This window comes from Gymnoscopelus microlampas (genome assembly GCF_963454915.1).
Source record: "Gymnoscopelus microlampas genome assembly, chromosome: 14".
NCBI classification, from domain to species: domain Eukaryota; kingdom Metazoa; phylum Chordata; class Actinopteri; order Myctophiformes; family Myctophidae; genus Gymnoscopelus; species Gymnoscopelus microlampas.
Genome location: NC_139951.1, coordinates 44,307,699 through 44,331,437, shown reverse-complemented (window position 1 = coordinate 44,331,437; position 23,739 = coordinate 44,307,699).

Genomic DNA, 23,739 nt, shown 5'->3' with positions numbered 1-23,739 from the left:
AATTGCCACGAGTGAAAGTACCTTGAGGCGTTTCATGCGTCATCTTTGCCCTTAATTCATTTTTAATCCTGCTCCATTTTGCTCGTGCACACAGCTGTCAACATCCACCATGACTCACCTGTGACATGACTCCACTTCACACATTTTAATGGTGCCCGACTCCCTTCTTGAAAAATGACGATAATGGGTTTAACCCGTTAAGACCGGGAACGCATCTGTGTTATTTTTAGATTTATTTGGCTATTTAAAAAAAATAGCAGCGATACAAGCTCATAGCGCGGCGGCACCAATGAGCTTGTAGATCTGCTATTTTTGAAAAATCGTGAAAAAGTGTGCAAAGCTTTGAATATATATATAGATTTTTTAATGCGAACATTTTTAACTAAAATCTTTGCTTCTGGGGGGTCCCTGGAACAACATTTTGAGTGGGGGGGGGGTCCGTGGCCAAATACATATCATTTCGGGGGTCCTTCACATGAAAGAATTTTGAGAACCACTGATATTATAAGTTTCATAAGTTTCGAAAATAGCAGATCTACAAGCGCGGCACTCGGTGCCGCGCTATGAGCTTGTCGATCTGCTATTTTTTTAATAGCCAAATAAATCTTAAGTGACACAGATCTTAATGGGTTAACAATATAAAATCTGCAATAAATAGGGCAGATTTCTGCAAGAGATGGGTAATTAATTCCACTTTGTCCCGGTTAAGGCATGCAACGCTAAAACATTATCGTCTCTGTCGGGTGGAAACGTCATATGTCTAAAACTGTTATTTTTCACGATTCAAAAATAGCAACAGTACCAGCAGTAGATCTACCAGCTCAGACAAGTTTCGAACTTGTGGATCTGCTACTTTTTGATGCATGTTTGACGCTGTAGTATGATCAAGTAGGGCGTTACTTTACGGAAAAACACACACATTGTAGAATATGGAGATAGGAGGTTTCTGACCGACAGCAACAATGCTTTTATTTATTTTTTACCTTTTTTTTTAACTAGTTCTTCCTGATGAAGTTGTTTTATCTTGTTTCTCTAAAGCGACTTTGAGTACCTAGAAAAGCGCTGTATAAATCGTATGTATCATTATGTAAAGGAGCATACGGTCAAGTGTTACAAATCTGATAACTGGACTACCAAGATCTCCCTTCCAGAACTAAAATAACATGTTGATCAAAGAAATGGTCTTGTGCAAAGTAATATGGCTGTAGTAGTAGCTACACACAGAAACATAATGGTTCTTAAATTGTTCTTCAAATTGGGTGCAAAACACTCTAAGTCTGGCTTAGAAATCTGGCTCCCATCCGCTATCATTCTATCTCCTTGCTAAAAACCTCTGTATCTCCTTAACTTTTTACAGTAGGCAAAACGAGTCATTCTCGATGCACGATCGCTCCGCAATGGTGACTCGCATGAGACCTGTTGTTGTTTCCAGGGAAAATCGCATGCTGTGTTCTAAATTATGTTTTATTTCTGGCAGTCAAAGAGTTAATGACTATAGAGATAATTTGTACCGATTTGCGTGATGTTTGGACACAATCTGTAGGAGTACTGTCAAAAAAATGGGTTTTGCTAAAATGGGCCTCCTGGTGGCGCTATAACAGGCCTATGTGAAAAATTCTGCTCTGGCATCCAGGGAGTGTGAATGTGTGTGCACAGTTTAGTTGTGCTCAAGCCAATGGTGCCGGAGATTAGCTGATCACGGACGGACGGACAGGGTCCAAACCATAGTCTCGGCCTTGCCTTTGGCCTGACGGAGACAATAACCTGACGTCTCTGCTTAACGATAGATGTACGGGCACTCGGGTGGCACCTCCATACATGTCCACTGTTGGAACATCACAAACGGCGTGTGTGTGTGTGTGTGTGTGTGTGTGTGTGTGTGTGTGTGTGTGTGTGTGTGTGTGTGTGTGTGTGTGTGTGTGTGTGTGTGTGTGTGTGTGTGTGTGTGTGTGTGTGTGTTTCTCTCGATATGCCCAAGTAAGGACGACTAACATCATAGTACTGAATTTCAAATGATAGTTTTTGGGGCGGTGTAACCGCCCCCTATAAGTGAGGTTTGGACACTGACCAATCCTGCACCGTGATTGGCCAATAGTCTACAACGCAGTCTACAACCCTAACCCTTCCACAGTCAATGCAAATCTATACTTTTGCAAAGTCAGCCAATCACATTACAGCTAGTGTCATCACCACTAGCTGTAATGTGATTGGCTGACTTTGCAAATTCAGGACTGTGATTGGCTAGCGAAACACATGACACATGTGCAGCCCTATGAATAGCAGTATGGACTTAAAAAAAACACTTTTATGCTTTTTTTTTTAAGTGAATCACTTCCATCACTGTGATGACCACTGTGACCACACCGCCCACTTCACACTGGGTGTGATTTTGTTTTTGCCAAATGGCCAATTCAGATTGAGTAATGTTTTATTTGCTATTCAACACGATGACGGCATCATGCGACGACATCACAACTTTGTCATCACAACAGCCTCTATAAAGTAGCTGCTCCGATTTAACGGTGATGCAGCAGGTGTGTGAAATGTTTCGTTGGACTATATATCGGAAAGGAGGAAAAAGGCATCTCCATGTTTCTGTGGTGGTTGGACACAAGGTGTACTCCTTTTCGTACAGGTACAATGGCGGTGATCAGATCAATGTGCACATCTTCAACACAGTACCTTTGCGCTGGATGAAGTTGCCTCCAGCGACACCCGGAAGAGGAGCTCCATCCAGTCGCGCGGGCTACACAGCTGTGCTGATAGAAATGACAGTCTACATCTGGGGGGGATATCTGAGCGTATCTGAGGACCGCACCGTTCTTTATGCATTTGACGTGGACTCACACAATTGGGTTAAACCCGAGGTTTCTGGGTCTGTTCCAGAGGCAAGGTGCTACCACTCAGCCTGTGTCCTGGGGAAGGTCATGTACATCCATGCAGGCTGGACGGTCGTGACTGGATGCACTAATGATATCTACAAGTTGGACACCACCACAATGGTTTGGTCTTTAATTAACACCAGAGGCACGGCATCATCTGCTTCAGCATGTCACTCTGCCACCATCATCGGGACAAAGATGTTTGTATTTGGGGGCGCAGTGGGCGAAGAGGTCTACTACAACGACATCCGAGTGTTTGACACTGAGACCAACTGCTGGCTGAGCACACCTTCTGCACAGCTTCTTCCAGAAGGACGCAAGTGTCCTTCAGCCTTTACCTACAATGGAGAGCTGTACATATTTGGTGGCTTCAACTCGAACCAGCTCTCAAATGACCTGTCGAAAATCTGGAAATTCAATCCAGAGAACTTCTCCTGGAAGGAGGTTGAGCCCAATAGGAATGGCCCGGGTCAGTTGTTTTGGATGTGCTCCTGCATGGTGGAAGATCGTATCATCATATATGTGAATGCGTGCCCCAATGAGCTGTATATCTTAGACTTGAGTCCTAGTCTTAAGACGTTATGCAAGCTCAAAGTTATTCAGTGCGGTCTGGAGCAGTCTGAACTCCCACATGACATCAGGTGGGAACTGGCCGCCATGACGTCTGACTAGGGTTACCGTGGTGTTGTTACTGGTGTTACATGGTGTGTTGGCGCACACTGTTGTTTCTAAAAAGCATAATTTAATCTTTTTCCTTTTTTTTTTCTTCCAAAAAGATTACTTCATCCAATGTTGTCGTAAGAACGGACGGACGGACAGGGTGCAACACATAGTCTCGGCCATGCCTTTCGGCCTGGCGGAGACAATAAAGTAATGTCCAAATTGAAAGAAAAAAAAAAAAAAAGGGGTGGAACATCTATACACAGTATTGTTTTTTTTTGCCTGTGTTCGAAAAATATATATTCCAGAATTGAGGTCCATGGCCTCTTGTCAGTATGCACAAGAAATATGATTGTGATCTGCCGCGCAGTATGCAAGATTAACTGTGGACAGTCCGGACACACGTTGTGTACGGCAATATTCTTAACCCATTCAACCCGGGAACGCATCTATAAATGTCTTCTAAATCCAAAACAGTTTTCTGAAAACCGTATGTTGCTATATAAGTGGTGCTACTTTTTCATATCAAGGACCCCCAAAATGATATGTACGGTATTTGGTCGCGGACCCTAATCTCAAAATGTTTTGTGCCAGGGAGCGACCCCCAGATGCAAAGATTTTAGTTGAAAATGTTCGCTTTATCAAATACATATATTCATAGATTTGCACACATTTTCAAGATTTTTCAAAAATAGCTGACCTACAAAATCATCACCAACCATGACCTTGTAGATCTGCTATTTTTGAATAGCCAAAGTATAAAATAATGGTTATTGCTAAAATCTAAAATGACATAGTATGCATTCTCGGATTGAATGGGCTAATGCATATATTTAAAGCTACAAGCTCCTCTCTCTCTCTCTCTCTCTCTCTCTCTCTCTCTCTCTCTCTCTCTCTCTCTCTCTCTCTCTCTCTCTCTCTGGCAGTGGAGTTATGATTGACTCTCAGACTGAACTGAATTGATTACAGCAGCTGTCTGATTGCCCACTGTCCATCTGCTCCACCCCCTAGATTGCGGAAGAAAAACTGACCCCGACTCCCCCCGCCCCCACCCACCCTTTTGTTCTGCCTTTTACCATCGCCGCTGTTATTCAATACCTCTTAACTCACTGAGTGCCAGAATTTTTCTTTTTTTTTTAAACTCTTGACAATTCTGGCACTCAATTTTACTACCTATGAGTATGTAAAAGAACAAAAGCGAATAAACAAAAAATGTTTAAAAATGATGTTGTCCCAGTGCCAGAGTTTTTTTCACAGAAAACAAAAAGTGCTTAGGAAGCGAGATACAGACTTTTTCATTTCTAAGTTAAACAAGGAGTGGATGGAGCTGCAAATCTTCAGATGATGATATCTTGGGTTCTGAACATGTTTTTCAAAAAAAAAAAAAAAAAAAAAAAAAAAAGTTTTCATTTTTATGCTAATTTTTCAAAAACAAGTCAAACACGTCATTGGCACGTTGAGCCATAGCGGTAAAAACACGTGAAACAAGTTAATGGCACTCAATGAGTTAAGCCAGTGTTTCCCAACCGTTTCTGGATAAAGGCCCACTTTAGAAAAATCTCAAAAAGTTTTCACGGCCCACCCATCTTACACATTGTGTGCCATAAACGGTCCGGACCGTTTTTGGCCCATTTTTTTTTTTATACGTGGGGCCCACGTGGGGCGCTCTAACGAAACTTTGGGATCATCCAAGGAGTCTCTGAGAAGGAGAGGCTGCGAATGTGGATCCATGTAAAAAAATATTCCGGCCACTCCAATGTTAACTCCTTGACTAAAAGCTTAATATCTCCATTTCTTTTTAACGTGGTGGAAGTGAGACGTTTTCGATCGGCGTTCGCTCTGCAATGGAGGATCGTGTTAGAAATATTATTGTTCCAGGCGTTAGTCGGGACCCTCCGCCGTCTCGCACGCACGCTCTGTTTATACACCGGCTTCGAATGCTATCAATGCATTGAATGGGAGATTATCACGTTTTATCAGACCATTGAATGGGCGAAGTAGGCGAGCTACCGTCTACCCCGCGATTTGTCAGACCATTCATTGGGCGTAATCAGGAGCTACTGACCTACCGACGGAGGCGGAGCAGTCCCCACAACAATATTTACGATTCTGTCCATATCGGTACATAACTCGAACGGCGCTGAGTAGGCACAGGCGAGGGTCGCACCGCTCCGGACGGCAACTCAGTCGCCTTAGCTCCTTCGGTGGCCCGTCGCGGGGCTCCACCTCGCCTGAGACTGCGTGCCTCCGTCATGGTCCGAAACCGAAACAACCAAAACCAAAACCGAAACTAAAGTATTTAAGTCATCTCCGTCGGTAGGTCAGTAGCTCCTGATTACGCCCACTGAATGGTCTGATAAATCGCGGGGTAGACGGTAGGTCGCCTACTTCGCCCATTCAATGGTCTGATAGAACGTGATAATCTCCCATTCTATGCATTGATAGCATCCGAATCAGGTGGTTTATATGCGCTCCTCGTCGGGGCTTCTACATCACAAAACATATCAACGTAAGTGGATGGAAGATATGCTGGCACTGAACGTACCCTATTTTAATAAACCTCTGGCACACAATGTGTTAAAGGGATATTTAATTTCTTCTTTTTTTTTTAATTGGGTCATTTTATCGTCTACTCAGGCTTTTTTGAGCCCTCCAGACAGCTTTTAAGTATTCTACAATATTCTACAATATAATTCAATATAACGTATACAATTGAGGTGGTTGTTTTTTTGTCTCCCTGCTCTTCTATTGAGACATTTAGATCGTGTCAAAGGTCACGTCTCACCTAGACCAGGGGTCTTCAACGTTTTCAGGCCAAGGACCCCCCTAGCTGAGAGAGAGATGAAGCAGGGACCCCCTCTATATTGTATAAAATTGTGTTTCAGATAAACGTTTGCTGCTCTTTTTTTCCCTCTACGCCTTTATCTCTTTGCCAAAAATAGCCGATCTACAAGCTCACAACGCCTCGCAGCGCGAGGCGTTGTGAGCTTGTAGATCTGCTATTTTTTGGCTAAAGTTCTCCTCAGAAAAGGGATGCTAGGGTTCAAGTGGTTAATGTAAAAAAAAAAATCATATCACACAAAGATCTGGCGGACCCCCGGTAGTAACTCTGAGGACCCCCTAGGGGTCCCGGACCCCCTGTTGAAGACCCCTGACACAGGATCTGACACAAAGTCTTACCTGATGGTCAAGAAGATTCAATAAACACGTTCAGCACTTGCGCAGGAAACCAGGTTCAAATCCGGGGTAGAAGAGAATAGTTACATACAGTGCATATAGCTTTAAGTACAGTACTCGAGTACATGTACTTAAGTTACTGTCCACCACTGATGTCACAGCAAACAGACTGATGGCATGGATGACAGGCATGGCTCAAAGCGTACACTGACATGTTTACATTAACCCATTAAGACCGGTAACGCATAATGTGTCATTTTATAGATGTATTTGGCTATTCAAAAATAGCAGATCTACAAGCTCATAGCGCTATGAGTTTGTAGATCTGCATTTTTTTTTTTGAAGAATCGTGAAAGTACGCGTTTTAAAGCAAACATTTTTAACTCAAATCTTTGCTTCTGGGGGGTCCCTGGAACAAAACAAATTTTAGATGGGGGTCCGCGGCCAAATACCTATCTAAAAATGATTTCTAAATCCTAACGGATATGTTGCTATATCAGTGGTGCTCCAACCTTTCAATGTGAAGGACCACCCAAAAGGATATGTATTTGGCCGCGGACCCCCCATCTCAAAATATGTTGTTCCAGGGACCCCCCAGAATCACAGATCGGAGTTGATAACACAAGTTAAAACAAAAAAAAAATCACGATTTTTTCAAAAAATCGCAGATCTACAAGCTCATAGCCGCGCTATGAGCTTGTAGATCTGCGATTTTTTGAGAGATGCTTTTCCCGGTCTAGACGGGTTAAAGCCAGGAAGAGGAGAGGCTGAACTGACAGCTACGTGTCATCTTGAGGAAGGCGGCGCAGACGTCGCTGCCAGCTGTCGTTTATCAGAGAGGTGTTTATCTGTGTTGCTGGTGTGTGTGTGTGTGTGTGTGTGTGTGTGTGTGTGTGTGTGTGTGTGTGTGTGTGTGTGTGCGTGCAAGTGTGAGCACCACACAAGCATTTTGTATTTCCACACATGCATGCATGCATTCATGCATGCTTGTGTCAAGGACAAGTCTCTCCTGTATGGATATTAATGCGTGAATGCGTCAGGCGTGCCAGGTGTGTGCACTCCATCTGTCCTGTCGAGTGACACCGGGTGAGCTGCTCGCACCACTGCCACGCACACACACACACACACACACACACACACACACACACACACACACACACACACACACACACACACAACAAACGGCCGGACGGGGAACAGAAGAAGCACATACACTATTTTACTTAAGTAAAGGTATCAATACTGTAATGTTAGAAGGTACTTTGTTACAAGTATAATAATACTCTAATACAGGGGTCTTCAACAGGGGGTCCGGGACCCCTGGGGGGTCCTCACAGTTACTACAGGGGGTCCGCCAAATCTTTGTGTGATATGATGTTTTTTTTACCTTAACCACTTGAACCCTAGCATCCCTTTTCTGAGGAGAACTTTGGCCAAAAATAGCAGATCTACAAGCTCACAACGCCTCGCGCTGCGAGGCGTTGTGAGCTTGTAGATCGGCTATTTTTTGGCAAAGAGGTGTTTGGTGTAGAGGGGAAAAAAGAGCAGACCAAGTAAACAGAAAAAAATTAATCTGAAACACAATTTTATACAATATAGAGGGGGTCCCTGCTTCATCTCTCTCTCAGCTAGGGGGTCCTTGGCCTGAACACGTTGAAGACCCCTGCTCTAATACATACGATTTATATAGCGCTTTTCTAGATACTCAAAGTTTAAAAAAGCAACATTTTCCACTGTTTTATTGGACAGTCTCGTAGAGACACAGGAAAAGCAGGAGAGAAAGAGGATGGAATGTTATGCAGCACAGAGCCTCGGGTCAGATTTGAACGCTGGATGGCTGGACTTAACATTGCATTGATACACACTCTTGCCAAAGGCGTCTGAACTATGAGGCAGGACTCGGGAGTTAACGAGGTAAACTGGCAGCACGTTCTGCACCCCGAGGCGTCATATTTCGCTTGCTTGGTCAAGATGCCTTCGGGCGTCCGATGCTGACACCGAGGATGCCCTTTCACGTCGGACACGGAGGGGATGATCATATGGTGAGAATGAGATCAGGCGAGATACCGGCTGTGATGAAAATAGACCAGTGGTTCTCAACCAGTGGTTCGTGGGACCACCAGTGGTCCTTGAAGGGATTCCAGGTGGTCCCCAGCTAAATGTTGGAGAGTTGGTAACCAAATGGACCCTTATAGATCTTTAACTCATGAGAGCGTAAAATGAAACCAAATGGACCCTTACGGGTCCATTTGGTTTCATTTTACGCTCTCATGAGTTACATTATTGTTAAAGGTAGGGTAAGTGATATTTTTGGTTAAAACAAAAAGTATTTTGTTAAAAGGTTAAAGCACTATATTGTGATAGTAATCATTGCTATAGAGTGTTTGTTCAGTGACAGGAGTTTCCCTGTCTCTCCAGCTCTTTAATAAACAGAAAATACATTTTCCGGTAGGTGTCAAAATCTCAGCCAATCAGGAGAAAGTACCCATTTTTAAGCTTCATTTGTGTAGTGTTCCAGTTCCAATTTTGCCTGCTCATTTCTTAGTGTCATCACGTCCAATTTCACTTGTTTAATCTATATCCTGATTGAGTTCTCTGTCCTGATTGCATAAAATTGGAAATGAAACTGAAACGAAAATGCATATTCCGTTTAATAAAGAGCTGGAGAGACAAGGAGACTCCTCTTACTGAATAAACACTCTATAGCAATGAGTACTATCAGAATAAAGAGCTATTTAACACTTATTTTAACCAAAGAAAATCACTTACCCTACCTTTAAACATCTGACTGCATTACTTAATTTACAATAAGTCTACACGATTAGAGAATGTAGAGGAATTGTTATTTTCGATCAACGTTATCTATCCTATGGTACCAACATCAATACAGCATGGATGGAATTGTGGACAAAAGCTTATCCAACGATAACAGAATATTCTAACTCTTGGGTCTGAGAGTCTACATCTCATCAAACGGTGGTTCCGTGGCTCAAATGCCGAACAAATAATGGACCTTGAGATGACAAGGGTTGAAAACCACCGAAATAGACAAATTACCAAATCAGCAGGACCATAGGGTGTCAGGCCCGCCCACTGAAGGCATGTGCTGACCTACTAGCAAGGGTGTTCACTGGCATCTCTTGAACCGGTGGTGGAAAGTAACTAAGAACATTTTCTGAAGTACTGTACGTGAATAACATTTTTTAGGTCCTTTTGCTTTACTTTTACTTTACAGTATTTCCATTTTTCAGTATTTTATACTTCTACTCCACTGCATCGCAAATATTGACTGCTGTTGTACTTTTTGCTCCAATAGAAAATATTGAAACAATTTAGTTACTAGATACTTTGGGGGATACACTGTCAACTTATTCGGTTCCAGGAGGTCCCCAGCAAAATCAGATAATATAGCATAAAAATCTGTTAAACCACTTAAAAAAAAGGAGCTTAAAGATATTGTTTTTACATTCTTGAAAAACTGAAACATTTGGAATAAAAATGTATGTTAACAACTCAAATCTTGTCTTATGGGGGTACCTGGTACCGTACAACATAGTGTTTTGATATTGAAGTCCGCAACCAATTACGTATCAAATTGAGGATCCTTGAAATGTTTGAGGACCACTGATTATAGAGCTATCAAAGCCTGAGCCAACAGCATAAAGAACAGCTTCTTCTATCACCCCCACCCTGCCACAGTTATTGACTGTATTGTTTTAAACAACCTAATTAGTGTTGCATTACCTTTTTTATATACTGCTCTATTTGCACTGACACTGTTTACCTGACTCATCTAGCTGCCTTTATTTAGATTGAGGAGGCTATACATCAATACATGGATCGTGTTTCCTTCCTTGTTTTTCATCTTGTTCTCTGTCGCTCCTGGTTGCTGAGAGGTACCAAACATAATGATGTTGTATGCCTACCATGACAAATAAAGTGTCTTATCTCATCTCATCTCATCTTACACTATATGACAAATGTAGAAACATTTGTGACCAGTCGTACTCCAAGTTGAGTCTTTTCGCCGCATCATTTTTTTCGCCAGAGGAGAAAAATCTCTGTAGATTTTTTTTGGTCTACATTTCACTTACATATCAGAGCTTAAATCGGAATGTAACTATGAAATAAATGTATTATTGTGCAACTATAATCTGAAAGATGACTGGGTCTGCCAGGATGTGGCTAATACTAAGCTAATCATATTGCACTTACCCTCTGTTTGCAGTCAATCTGGGTAATGTCCGTGTTCCATTACTTAGCGACATGACAGAGTATTTATTAGTATTTACTTTGGTACGCTTAAGTACTTACATTTTACTCATGTCCAATTTTGGATACAAGACAGTAAAACTATAATAGACTGTGGGTTCCAATGAAGCGCAGCAACTCTGCATGATAGGTACACTCTTTTATTATTTATTTATTCTTGATTTATTTTAGATTGAAAGGTGTGTGTGTGTGTGTGTGTGAGCCCGCGTGTGTGTGGGGGGGGGGGGGGGGGGGGGTTCTAGGGGGTATGTTTCACTAATAATCAAATATTGATTATTAGTGAAACATTTTTACACAAATCTTTGCTTTTGGGGGTCCCTGGCACAACATATTTTCAGATGGGGGTCCGTGGCCACATATTCATCAATTTGGGGGTCCTTGACGTGAAAAAGTTTGAGAACCACATTCATTAGGACAGGGGGCTTGAGTCCCAACACCTCATCACATGGTGCAGCAGTGAGTTTCCCCACTTATGCTCTCAGCTCACCTTGCACACTTGCAATCAGTGGTGGAAACTAACTAAATACAGTACTGTACTTAAAGTTTACAAGTAAGTTACATTTCAGAGGAAAATATTGTATTTGTTTTACAAGATTGTTTTAGATTATTACAGTAATAGGCTACATGCATTAACCCTCTTTTATACTTTGGCTATTAGAACATGACTACAATCACATACTGTAGTGGCATTTCATTGACAAATGTAGCAACAATTTAATATTACCTTGGTACTTATTATAACGTATTATATTTTTACTCAAGACGAATTTTGAATTCAAGACTTTTACTTATTTACAGTATAAAATGGTATCGCTATGTTCAAACACAGCGATTCCACTCACATCTATAATGACTGAATTCTGAACATTGCTGGTCCACAATAAACTACCTGGCCTGGCGGAGGCCTGTGCTCCAAGGAGCACTTTTTCTAGTTGCAGTTGAGTTTCAGTAAGTTTGTTTGCATCCAGTTTTTAATGTCAATCGGGCAGGTGGTGAGGGTGGAGTGGGTTGTAGCAGTAATGGTTTTGGAGGGGAGGTAGAGCTGTGTGTGCCATCGACGTAAGCGGTGAAAACCGAGGCTCTGACGGCGAAGGATCTGTCCGAGGGGGGAGAATGTAGAGGATAAAATGGAGAGGGCCAAGCACCGAGCCCTGGAGGACACCATGGGTGACAGAGGTTGTGATTGATTTGCAGTCGTTTATGGAAATGAATTGATGTCTGTCGGAAAGGTATAGGATGTGAACCAGGAGATGGCCAGTGCCATAAATTACCGAGGGTGGATTTGAGGCATGAGATGAGTATGGAGTGGTTAATGCAGCACTGAGGAATGGGCCGGTAGTTGTTGTGTTGTTGTGGGAGTCGGGGCCCAGACCAGGTTTCTTTATGGATGGATGTGACGGCGGCAAGCTTTAGGGGAGGGGGGGGGGGGGGTCAAAACCAGAGGAGAGCAGTGGTGTAAAGTAACTAAGTACATTTACTAGTCTTGCCTTTACTGGAGTATTTCCCATTTCCAATACTTTTACTTCTACTCCACTACATCTCAGAGGCAAATATTGTACTTTTACTCCACTACAATCATTTGAAAACTGTAGTTACTAGTTAATTTGCAGATATAAATTATTATATTATAAAACACCTTAGCCCTATTTTATACATATGCTATTTGAAAATAGCCGATCTACAAGCTCACAACGCGTCACATCTGCTATTTTCAAACATTTTAGTACTTTTACTTTTGGTACTGCAAGTATATTTTGATGCCAATACGTTTGTACTTTTACTCAGTGCCGTGAGCTGTGTTTTCTTTTGCTGTTGTTTTTTGTTCTTCAAATCATACAATCTCTTAAAATCAGCGTGAGTTTCCTTTTTGTTAATAGCGCGATAGTTCCTGGCCAAACAGGAAACCGGTGCATTTCCGCTTCCATTTTCCGGCCAGATGACGTCATTTTCGCGGGAAAGTCAACCTCGACAGCGTTCAATAGAAAATATATAAATAAAAGGCTTTCGGGGGTGAAATTCATGGAGTGGGTGTTGTGAAACTTTTGCCACTCACAAAAGATATACAATTTAACTTTAGTTTTGTTGAAAAGGTTACCCAGTATTACTTTAAGGATGGAGGAGGGGGTGGGGGTGCGTGGGCAGATGGTTATGGATGGTGTTGATTTTATCATGGAAAAATTAGTGTTAAGTTGTTGCATTTGTCGACGGTGAAGGAGTGTGAGATGGTGGACTTGAGGAGTTTATCGATGGTGGAAAAGAGAACTTTGGGGGTTGCCACGGCCAGACTGAATGATTCCGGATTAGTAGGAAGAGCGTGTGGAGTTGAGGATGTCTTTTAGAGCGTCATGTTTTTAGCGGCGCTAGCCGCTCTATACCTTTAGGTATAGAGCGGATATTAGCCCTCTATACCTGGCTTTTGCGTCAACGTTCTGATTGGTCAGGCTCGCCAAGGTTCTGATTGGTCAGGTCCGTCAACGTTCTGATTGGTCAGGCCCGTCGAGGTTCTGATTGGTCAGGTCCGTCAACGTTCTGATTGGTCAGGCCCGTCGAGGTTCTGATTGGTCAGGTCCGTCGACGTTCTGATTGGTCAGGCCCGTCAAGGTTCTGATTGGTCAGAAACACATATCTATGACAAAATGTATCAAAGGCGCCGCTACCTTCACACAGGTGTGATTTTTTGTTTATAGATGTCTTTGTGCATGGTGAGACCGATTCAAAGCCATTCTTTTCACTACTGCTTGCAATCCTAAGGCAGAGGAAATCAATCGTGGCAGCAGGAGCAAAACACGATTCAGTGAAAGTGTTTTTAGCGGTGCCAACCGCTCTACGTTTGACTCTGTCCGTATGTCCGTCCGTCCGTCCGTCCGTCCGTCCGTCCGTCCGCCCGTATGAGCATGGGATGAGCACGGGATTTTAAACAGCTATAACTCCAGTTTGCAGCATGCCACCAAGTCCACATTTGGTATGTGGACTTAGACCACCAATAGGGACGAGCATGAATTGCTGAAGCCCCGCCCCAGGGTTCCAGGGACCCCCAGCGTATGTTATGTCCGTCCGCCCGTATGAGCATGGGATGAGCACGGGATTTTAAACAGCTATAACTCCAGTTTGCAGCATGCCACCAAGTCCAAATTTGGTATGTGGACTTAGACCACCAATAGGGACGAGCATGAATTGCTGAAGCCCCGCCCCCTCTGTCTTCCCATTGGCTGGCCTTTAAACAGCCATAACTCAAGTTCGCAGCATGCTACGGAGTACACATTTTGTACATGGACTAAAACCACCAATAGGGACGAACTGTAATTACTTAAGCCCCCCCCCCCCTCTGTCTGCCCATTGGCTGGGCTTTTAACAGCCATTATTCCAGTTTGCAGCATGCTACCAAGTACAAATTTGGTAAGTGGACTCAGACGACCAATAGGGACGAACTGAAATGAGTTAAGCCCCGCCCCAAAGGCACCACTTCCTTCACACAGGGTGTGATTTTTTTGACATGATTGACCCTTAAAGGCCGGGAAGGGAACGCATGTGTGTCATTTTAAGATTTCTTTGGCTATTCAAAAATAGCTGATCTACAAGCTCATAGCACGGCACGGCACTATGAGCTTGTAGATCTGCTATTTTTTAGAAAAATCATGAAAATGTGTGCAAATATTTTAAATACATTTTTAACTCAAATCTTTATAGATGGGAGGGGGTCCGCCGACAAATACATATTATTTTGGGGGTCCTTGACATGAAAAAAGTTTGAAAACCATTGGTAATATACAGTAGCAACATAAGTAAAAAGAAAAATGTTTTTTAAAAAAAGGGGGGAAAAAACTGTTAGGATTTAGAAGACATTTGTGAAATCTCCATAAGCAAAGATTTGAGTTAAAAACTTTCGCTTTAAAAAAGTAGATGTATATTCAAACTAAAGATTTGCACACATTTTCACGATTACAAAAAAAAATAGCATAATATCGGTGCCGTGATATGCGCTTGTAGTTCTGCTATTTTTATATAGCCAAAGAAATCTTAAAATGACACAGATGCGTTCCCGGTCTTAAAGGGTAAATACAAATCTTATTATTTGTAAATGTAAAAAAGAAATGTAAAAATCACATGCACACACTTTGTATTTTTGTATCGTCCCAAATCTTGTGTTGCTTGCAAGGGAGTCACTATTTCCCCCCAGGCCCATTTTCTCCAGAATTGCCCTATAATCACACAGAGAAAACAAGGGGAAGGGGAAACACTTATCAATCATGTTAACACGGGGATGTTAAACTTGGGAAAATTGAAAAAGGTGACACAGCAGAACAGATACAAAAGCCCTCATAAATCATTCACTTGGATGCCCTATTTTGGGTTAAACAGCTGTGACAGCATGCACAGCAATAAAAAAAAAAAGAAAGAAACATGACAACAAAGAAAAGAGTAATAGGGAAAGGGAATGGTGTAGGGCAGTGGTTCTCAACCTGTGTGTGTGTGTGTGTGTGTGTGTGTGTGTGTGTGTGTGTGTGTGTGTGTGTGTGTGTGTGTGTGTGTGTGTGTGTGTGTGTGTGTGTGTGTGTGTGTGTGTGTGTGTGTGTGTGTGTGTGTGTGTGTGTGTGTGTGTGTGTGTGTGTGTGTGTGTGTGTGTGTATAAACAGTATATATACACCAAACTTACTTGAAACAGACTATTTCTACAATAGGGTATTGATACTTTCACTTGAGTAAAACATTTCAGTACTTCTTCCATCACTGCTTGTCACAAGCGAGCTACACTTTACACAGGTTATTACTGTATACAGATCCAGGTCTCTTGAGTTACAGTATGTCATGACACCTGACCTTCCTCACCTTTCTTTTGTAAACACGCTTGTCATGGGAAGCTTTTTTTTTCTTTTTAAACATGGGCCCTATTTTAAGATATCTCATCTGGGATCACAAACGAAGGGGTCAAACATATTGGAATTGGTACATTAATTCACTTCCGGGCATTTCACTCTCCAGAGGGGCAAGCCTGGAATTCAAACTATGCCTTTGTTTCCAAATGCAGGCTTGTAGTTATATCTGTCTGAAAACATTATTCCAGTGTGGCACACCTAAACGAGTGTGAGCCTTTTTGTGTGTGTCTTAAGGTCTGTGTAGTTATACCAATAATAATAATATGTTTCTTTCATTGTTCACACTAGTGCTGTGTAAATATTTCACAGCCCATCCAATATGATTTGCATGTTCTCCCCGTGTCTCCTAGGGTAGGTACCCTCACAAAAAACATGCAGTAATCCTGGTCTCTATACTGCCTCCCCCTGGTCAGCCGGGGCGCCTGATGGAGGGGTAAGGAACTGGTTGGAATAACCTGTTCCTTCCACGCGCTATGTCTAACCAGGGAACCTCCCCCTTTCAGGTGATAAGAAGCGGCTTGCTATAGCTCTCATGCATTGAAGGAAGCATATGAGCTCAACTCTAGGCCCTCCTTAGGCTGGCAGAGGGAGTGTAGCGCCCAGGATTACTTAGACAATTGGCACTGGGTAAAAAAAATGGGTTACACAATCGTAAAATGTTGAACTCCAGACTTTTCCTTGAAATAGAGTATTTCTATATTGCAGTATTGATACTTTTACTTAAGTGGGATTTATGAGATTAACATTATGCACTTGCAGCTGGGCCAAAGACAAGTTTTGGTACCCCACGCAATAACGTTTCCCAGGGTTGTGTTGTGCCGTGACAGTATGATCTTTATATTTGTTTTGCTGAGAGTGCTGGGTGGTTGTATACTGATGTATGTGCAGGGAGGGTGCCGGGTGGATGTACTGTATGTAGTAAGGGGGCTGAAGATCGAGAAGATGGTGTCTTTTCCAGTAAAGAATCAGTTGGGAGCAGAAATTGGCAGCAGAGAGCATTTAATTATACTGAAAGTTACAGATTGTTTTACAGTTTAGGACAGAGAGAGGGTAGGAATGCAAGACATGATATGAGTTCAACTCAAACTCGTTGTCCTCGCGACTCACTTAGGAGCATATGGTCTATGAACCGCCAGGCAGCCCTATATTCAAACGGCTGATCATTAGCCAGGTACACTTCGCTCTTTGTGCACAACTTTGTGCACTTTTAAACTCACATATTTTCTTTACATATGTGAGTGCCCACACAGTTTCCACAGGAGTTGCTTCTCCTAGTTCAAATAGATGCTGGCCCTTGACCTGTTAGAGAGAGAGAGAGAGAGACACACAGAAGGTCGCTGCCCGTTTTGTAGTGCGGGCGGCGACATCGGAAACCTCCTACTCGCGCCGGCTTGCGCCCGCTTATATAATGACATTTTTCTCATGCACCATCTTGGTGGGTGAAGTGCAGATAAGTGTGTATATACACAACTGTTAGAGAGAGTGTGACCTCAGAAACTAATGTGACTTCACATTAAAGTTCCGTGATCATGGATCCTTAATATCTTCCTGGTATTATCCAGTGGTGTAAAGTAACTAAGTACATTTACATTTACATTTACTGTACTGTACTTAAAGGACGACTTCACCGCTTTTCAACCTATCTTCATATAATTGGTCCTCACTAATACTCATGATAAAATGGTACAATTATTTTCTATTCACTCTGTGTCTCAGAGGAGGGCTGTGGACAGTTCAGAGTCTACCAGTGACATCATCAATATGGAATCCAAGCTAGTAGAAACTGCAGGCTTTATATTCCTGGAAAGTTGCAATGCAATAAAAGAAGCCATTGTTCTCGCGTTAATACAAATCTAAATAAAAAATGTGAAATCTTGTTGGAAAAAAAAAATCATGCCTAACGATGATGTCACTGGTAGACAGGTTTCTGGACTGTCCACAGCCCTCCTATGAGACACAGACCAAGTAGGAAAAAATGGTACCATTTTATTATGAGTATTAGTGAGGACCAATTATATGAAGATAGGTTGAAAAGCGGTGAAGTCGTCCTTTAAGTACAATTTGGAGTTGTTTTTTTTTTTTACTTCAGTGGAGTATTGCCAATTTTCAATACTGTTACTTCTACTCCACTACATCTCAGAGGCAAATATTGTACTTTTTCTCCACTACAATTATTTGACAACTTTAGTTACTAGTTACTTTGCAGATATAAATGATTATATTATAAAACATACATTAACAACTTTAGCCCTATTCTAAACCTAGGCTATTTGAAAAAAAAAAGAAGCTATTTTCAAACATTTTAGTACTTTTACTTTTGGTACTTTAAGTATATTTTGATGCCAATACTACTGTACTTTTACTCAAGTAATATTTTGAACACAGGCCTTTTACTTGTAACAGAGTATTTCTACATTGCGGTATTGATACTTTTACTCAAGTAAAAAACGTGAGTACTTTTTCCACCATTGGTAATATCTTCATGCAGCTTCAAATCCAAATGTTCTTTTTATTATTATGTTTTTCCCCCATTAATTAAAACCACCATAAGCCATTTTTAAAGGTGAGCAATTGCTGTTGGGATCCAAATGTTTTTTGTTTCTTTGTTTGTTTGATAGTTTTTTTTTTTGTCCATAACTCTACTCATACTGGAGCCCGTTTATAAAAGAAAGAAAAAAAAACTCTCGGTGAATTCCACCGTTCAACCACTACAGTCTATGTAAAACCCATGACATTTATCAGAGGAAATGGAAAAGCAGCAGGTTAATTTAACCCATGAAGACCTGGAACGCATCTGTGTCACTTTAGATTTCTTTGGCTATTCAAAAAATAGCAGATATACAAGCTCATAGCGCGGCACCGAGTGCGCGCTATGAGCTTGTAGATCTGCTGTTAGGATATAGAAAAAAAAAGTAAGAATCGCTGCAGGTCTTAATGGGTTAAAAAAGACCCAAAGAGAGAGAGAAGCCATCAGACCGTGTCAATCTTCAATCTGGTTAGTGCATTAGGCAGCCGCACGGTATGACAGCATAAGGGACATGGATGACTGCAAGAATATCTGAATGAGAAAGTAGGCTGTGTAGTGTGTGAACACACTACACCACAACACCGGCCACACCACATCAGTCAGTCACCCCTGGTCCTCTGGCTTCCTCACTCATTCAGAGAGAGAGAGAGAGGGGGGGGGGGGGGGGGGGAGGTTGGTGCTATTACGAGGGCTCAAATCAAATGTATTTGCTCGTGAATTTTGCAACATATCTATCTCCATATAATCACTCTCCAGACTAGTCCCACGTCCTGGCAGAGATGTGCGCTCCACTGAGTATGTGAACCCTTTCTAGTGTTTTTTAGTCATGGCTGCCAGTTCCCACCTGATGTCATGTGGGAGTTCTGACTGCTCCACACCGTACTGAATAACTGCTAGCTTGCATAGTGTCTTCAGTGTTGGATTTAAATCTAAGATGGGTGTGTAGTCATTGTTGTATCCTCCATAGAGGATGATACGATCTCCCACCATGCAACAGCACAACTTATAACTGTGAGGAGGGCCGTTTCCCTTGAGTTGAACCTTCTTCCAGGAGAAGGTCTCGCAATTGAATTTCCACACATCATTGAAGCACTGGCTCCATTTGTAGCCACCATATATGTACAGCTCTCCATTGTAGGCAAAGGCTGAATGATCCCAGCGTGGTTCTGGGAGAGGCTCAGCAGAAGGTGTGTTCAGCCAGCAGTTGGTGTCTGTGTCAAACACTGTGACATTGTTGTAGACCACCCCCCCATTAGGCCCATAGCGACAATAGACTCCAAGTACAAACATCTTTGTCCCGATGATGGTGGCAGAGTGACTTGATGAAACAGGTGGTGGAGTTCCTCTGGTGTTAATTGAAGACCAGACCATGGTGGTGGTGTCCAACGTGTAGATGTCATTAGTGTGTCCAGTCGGCTGGGTGTTTCCTCCATAGACATACATGACCTTCCTCATGACACAGACTGTGTGCTTCTGCATCACCACTCGAACGGTCCCAGAAACCATGGGTTTGTACCACCTGTGGGTGTCGACATCAAATGCATAAAGCACGTTGCAGTTAGGGTAGCCCCCCCAGATGTAAATGATATCTTCTACCAGTACAGCTGTGTGACCGTAGCACTCTTCTCTACCAGGAGGAGCCTCTGGAGGCAACTTCCTCCAGCGCAAAGACACTGTATTGAAGACATGGACTTCAATCGGATCACTGTCATTCCTGTTACTGTACCATCCAAAGAGGTAAACCTTGAGTTCCACAGGAACAGCAGCAATAAAAGGATATTGTGGTCCTTCCTTCAGACATACGGTCCACCTCAACATTTCACAAACAGACGATGGCGAATAAAAGCAGCCTCTTCAAGTGTTGTTGAATACAGTTATATTGTGAGTTCTACCTCTTATATTGGTCCAACTACTGATGTCATGTTGATGACATCAGTCTTGTCCAATTATGGAGTTCCACCCGGCCTGGCGGAGATGTGCGCTCGACTGAGCACACATTTCTAGTTAGTTAATGCAACATTTTACTTGAGTAGAAATGCACAAGTATTGACATGAAAACATACATTACCAAACATAAAAGTATTTTTATGCTATCATTTGTCACTTAATGTGCTGTTTGTGTTATAATAATAATAATAGGAATCTACAAAGTAACTTGTAACTGAGGTTTTCTAATAATTGTAGTGGATTAAAAAGTACAATATTTGCCTCTGAGATCAGAATCAGAATCAGCTTTATTGTCACATCACAGGCATACAGTTGTAAAAAATAATAATAAAAAGAAGTGGGTGAATTATTTTTTTGTGCAAGCTGAAAATAGTTCACGGTGTGTTGTGAGCTTGTAGATCTGCAATGTTCACTACTTTTGTGCGACACTTGTATGGCGAAGTGGGGCATTATCAGATTTCTGCCTGATAGCAACAATATGTTAGTTATACTGTGGATCTTCTCACAGCAGATATACTTAGCAGGATGTGTCCGGATACAGATATTTAGAGCTCTGGGGGGACCCCGTAATTCTGTATACAGCATGTGCCTGTATAGAAAGAGAACTTGACGTCTTGACACCATTGAAAATAAAGATGGCGCCACCTGTCTATTGACAGGTGCGCGCGCATGTGTAGCTCATGGTTATGCAGAGTGTGAATTTGTTGGCAGTGGTGTTAAGTAAGTAAGTACATTTACTCAAGTACTGTACTTAAGTACAATTTTGAGGTACTTTTACTTTACTGGAGTACCTAAAATTGTCTATACTTTTACTTCTACTCCACTACATCTCAGAGGCAAATATTTACTACAATGATTTGAAAACTTTAGTTAATAGTTAATTTACAGATATAAATGATTGCAGTATAAAATATACATTTACCACTTTAGTCCTATTTTATACATAGGATATTTGAAAATAGCCGATCTACTGTACAAGCTCAACGCGTCGCAGCGCGATGCGTTGTGAGCTTGTAGATCTGCTGAAGTGCAGTGCAATTTTGCAAAGGCAGATTGGTCTGGAACCAGGCTAAGGTATGGCTGAGCTGTGTAGCGGTGGCTCCACCACAAGCAGCCCATTCCAAACTCCATTACCACACATGTGCCCTCCATGCTGCAATCCCAGGATAACCAGAGAGAGAGAGAGAGAGAGAGAGAGAGCTGCTATCTTTGGCCGCATGAGTCGCACCACCAGTGGTGGAAGAAGCACTCATATTTTTAGCGGTGCCAACCGCTCCAAGCTTGACTTTGTCCGTATGTCCGTCCGTCCGTACGTCCGTGTGTCCGGATGAGCACGGCAAAGAAGCAAACAGCTATAACTTCAGTGTGCAGAATGCCACCAAGTCCAAATTTGGTATGTGGACTTAGACCACCAATAGGCACGAGCATGAATTGATGAAGTTATCAAAGAGGGGTCCAGGGACCCCCAGCGCCCGTATGAGCACGGGATGAGAACGGGATTTTAAACAGCTATAACTCCAGTTTGCAGAATGCCACCAAGTCCACATTTGGTATGTGGACTTAGACCACCAATAGGGACCAGCATGAATTGCTGAAGCCCCGCCCCCTCTGTCTTCCCATTGGCTGGCCTTCAAACAGCCATAACTGAAGTTCGCAGCATGCTATGGAGTACAAATTTTGTACATGGACTAAAGGCAGCAATAGGGACTAAATGTCATTACTTAAGCCCCGCCCCCTCTGTCTGCCCATTGGCTGGCTTTTAAACAGCCATCATTCCAGTTTGCAGCATGCTACCAAGTACAAATTTGGTAAGTGGACTCAGACCACCAATAGGGACAAACTGAAATGAGTTAAGGCCCGCCCCAAAGGCACCGCTTCCTTCACACAGGGTGTGATTTTTTACTCAAGTAAAAGTATCAATACTATGATGTAGAAATACTCTGTTACAAATAAAAGTCCAGAATTCAAAATCTTCTTGAGTAAAAGTACAAAAGTAATGGTATCAAAATAGACTTAAGTACCAAAAGTAGAACGTGGTCATTATGCAGAAAGTCCCATTTCACAAGTTTTTGAAATGTATAAAATGTATAAAAATCTTAAACAAATAGCAGATCTACAAGCTCACAACACAATGTGTTGCATTACGGCGCGTTGTGAGCTTGTAGATTTAAAGTTTAGATGTGGCTGAAGTGGTTAATGTATGTTTTGTAATAATAATAATCTAAATCTGCAAAGTAACTACTACAATAGGTGACTTTGACCAGTTTGACGTTCAAAACCTTTGCATCATGCATGTCACACAAACAGAATGTGGCACACAACCAGGGGCGCCGATTTATGTGTGCGCTACTGGGGGCGCAACCAGGGATGCCCCCAGGACGCATACACGTGCAGTTTTTTTTCCGGGTGTGTAACTTTTGTTGGGTTTTTAGCGGTGCCGGGATGAGCACGGCAAAGAAGCAACACATACAAACACGCGCGCACACACACACACACACACACACACACACACACACACACACACACACACACACACACACACACACACACACACACACACACACACACACACACACACACACACACACACACACACACACACACACGGACTTGGAGATTGCCTATGCCATCTCTCCTCTCATTGGCCACACGTGCCACTGGTTATCAACGAGGGGTCCAGGGACCCCCAGCGTATGTTATGTCCGTCCGCCCGTATGAGCACGGGATGAGCACGGGATTTTAAACAGCTATAACTCCAGTTTGCAGCATGCCACCAAGTCCAAATTTGGTATGTGGACTTAGACAACCAATAGGGACGAGCATGAATTGCTGAAGCCCCGCCCCCTCTGTCTTCCCATTGGCTGGCCTTTAAACAGCCATAAGTCCAGTTCGCAGCATGCTACGGAGTACAAATTTTGTACATGGACTAAAACCACCAATAGGGACAAACTGTAATTACTTAAGCCCCGCCCCCTATGTCTGCCCATTGGCTGGGCTTTAAACAGCCATTATTCCAGTGTGCAGCATGCTACCAAGTACAAATTTGGTAAGTGGACTCAGACCACCAATAGGGACGAACTGAAATGAGTTAAGCCCCGCCCCAAAGGCACCGCTTCCTTCACACAGGGTGTGATTTTTTGTTACTTTAAGTCGGTTAATTTGGTGAATTCGTCCTATGCTAGACAGCTAGTAGCTAATGTAATGGTACTGTAAATCTGGGCGTCCGCCACTGAGTTTGTGATGGGTGCTGCTGGTCATTTCTCCTGGGGGGCTTTAGCCCCGAGGCACCCACAGTATCGGCGCCCTTGCACACAACACCAATGGTTTTGATAATGTGGATTGTGGAAGTTAACCCATTAAGACCTGAAGCCGGTTCTACAAATGCCTTCTAAATCTCAAC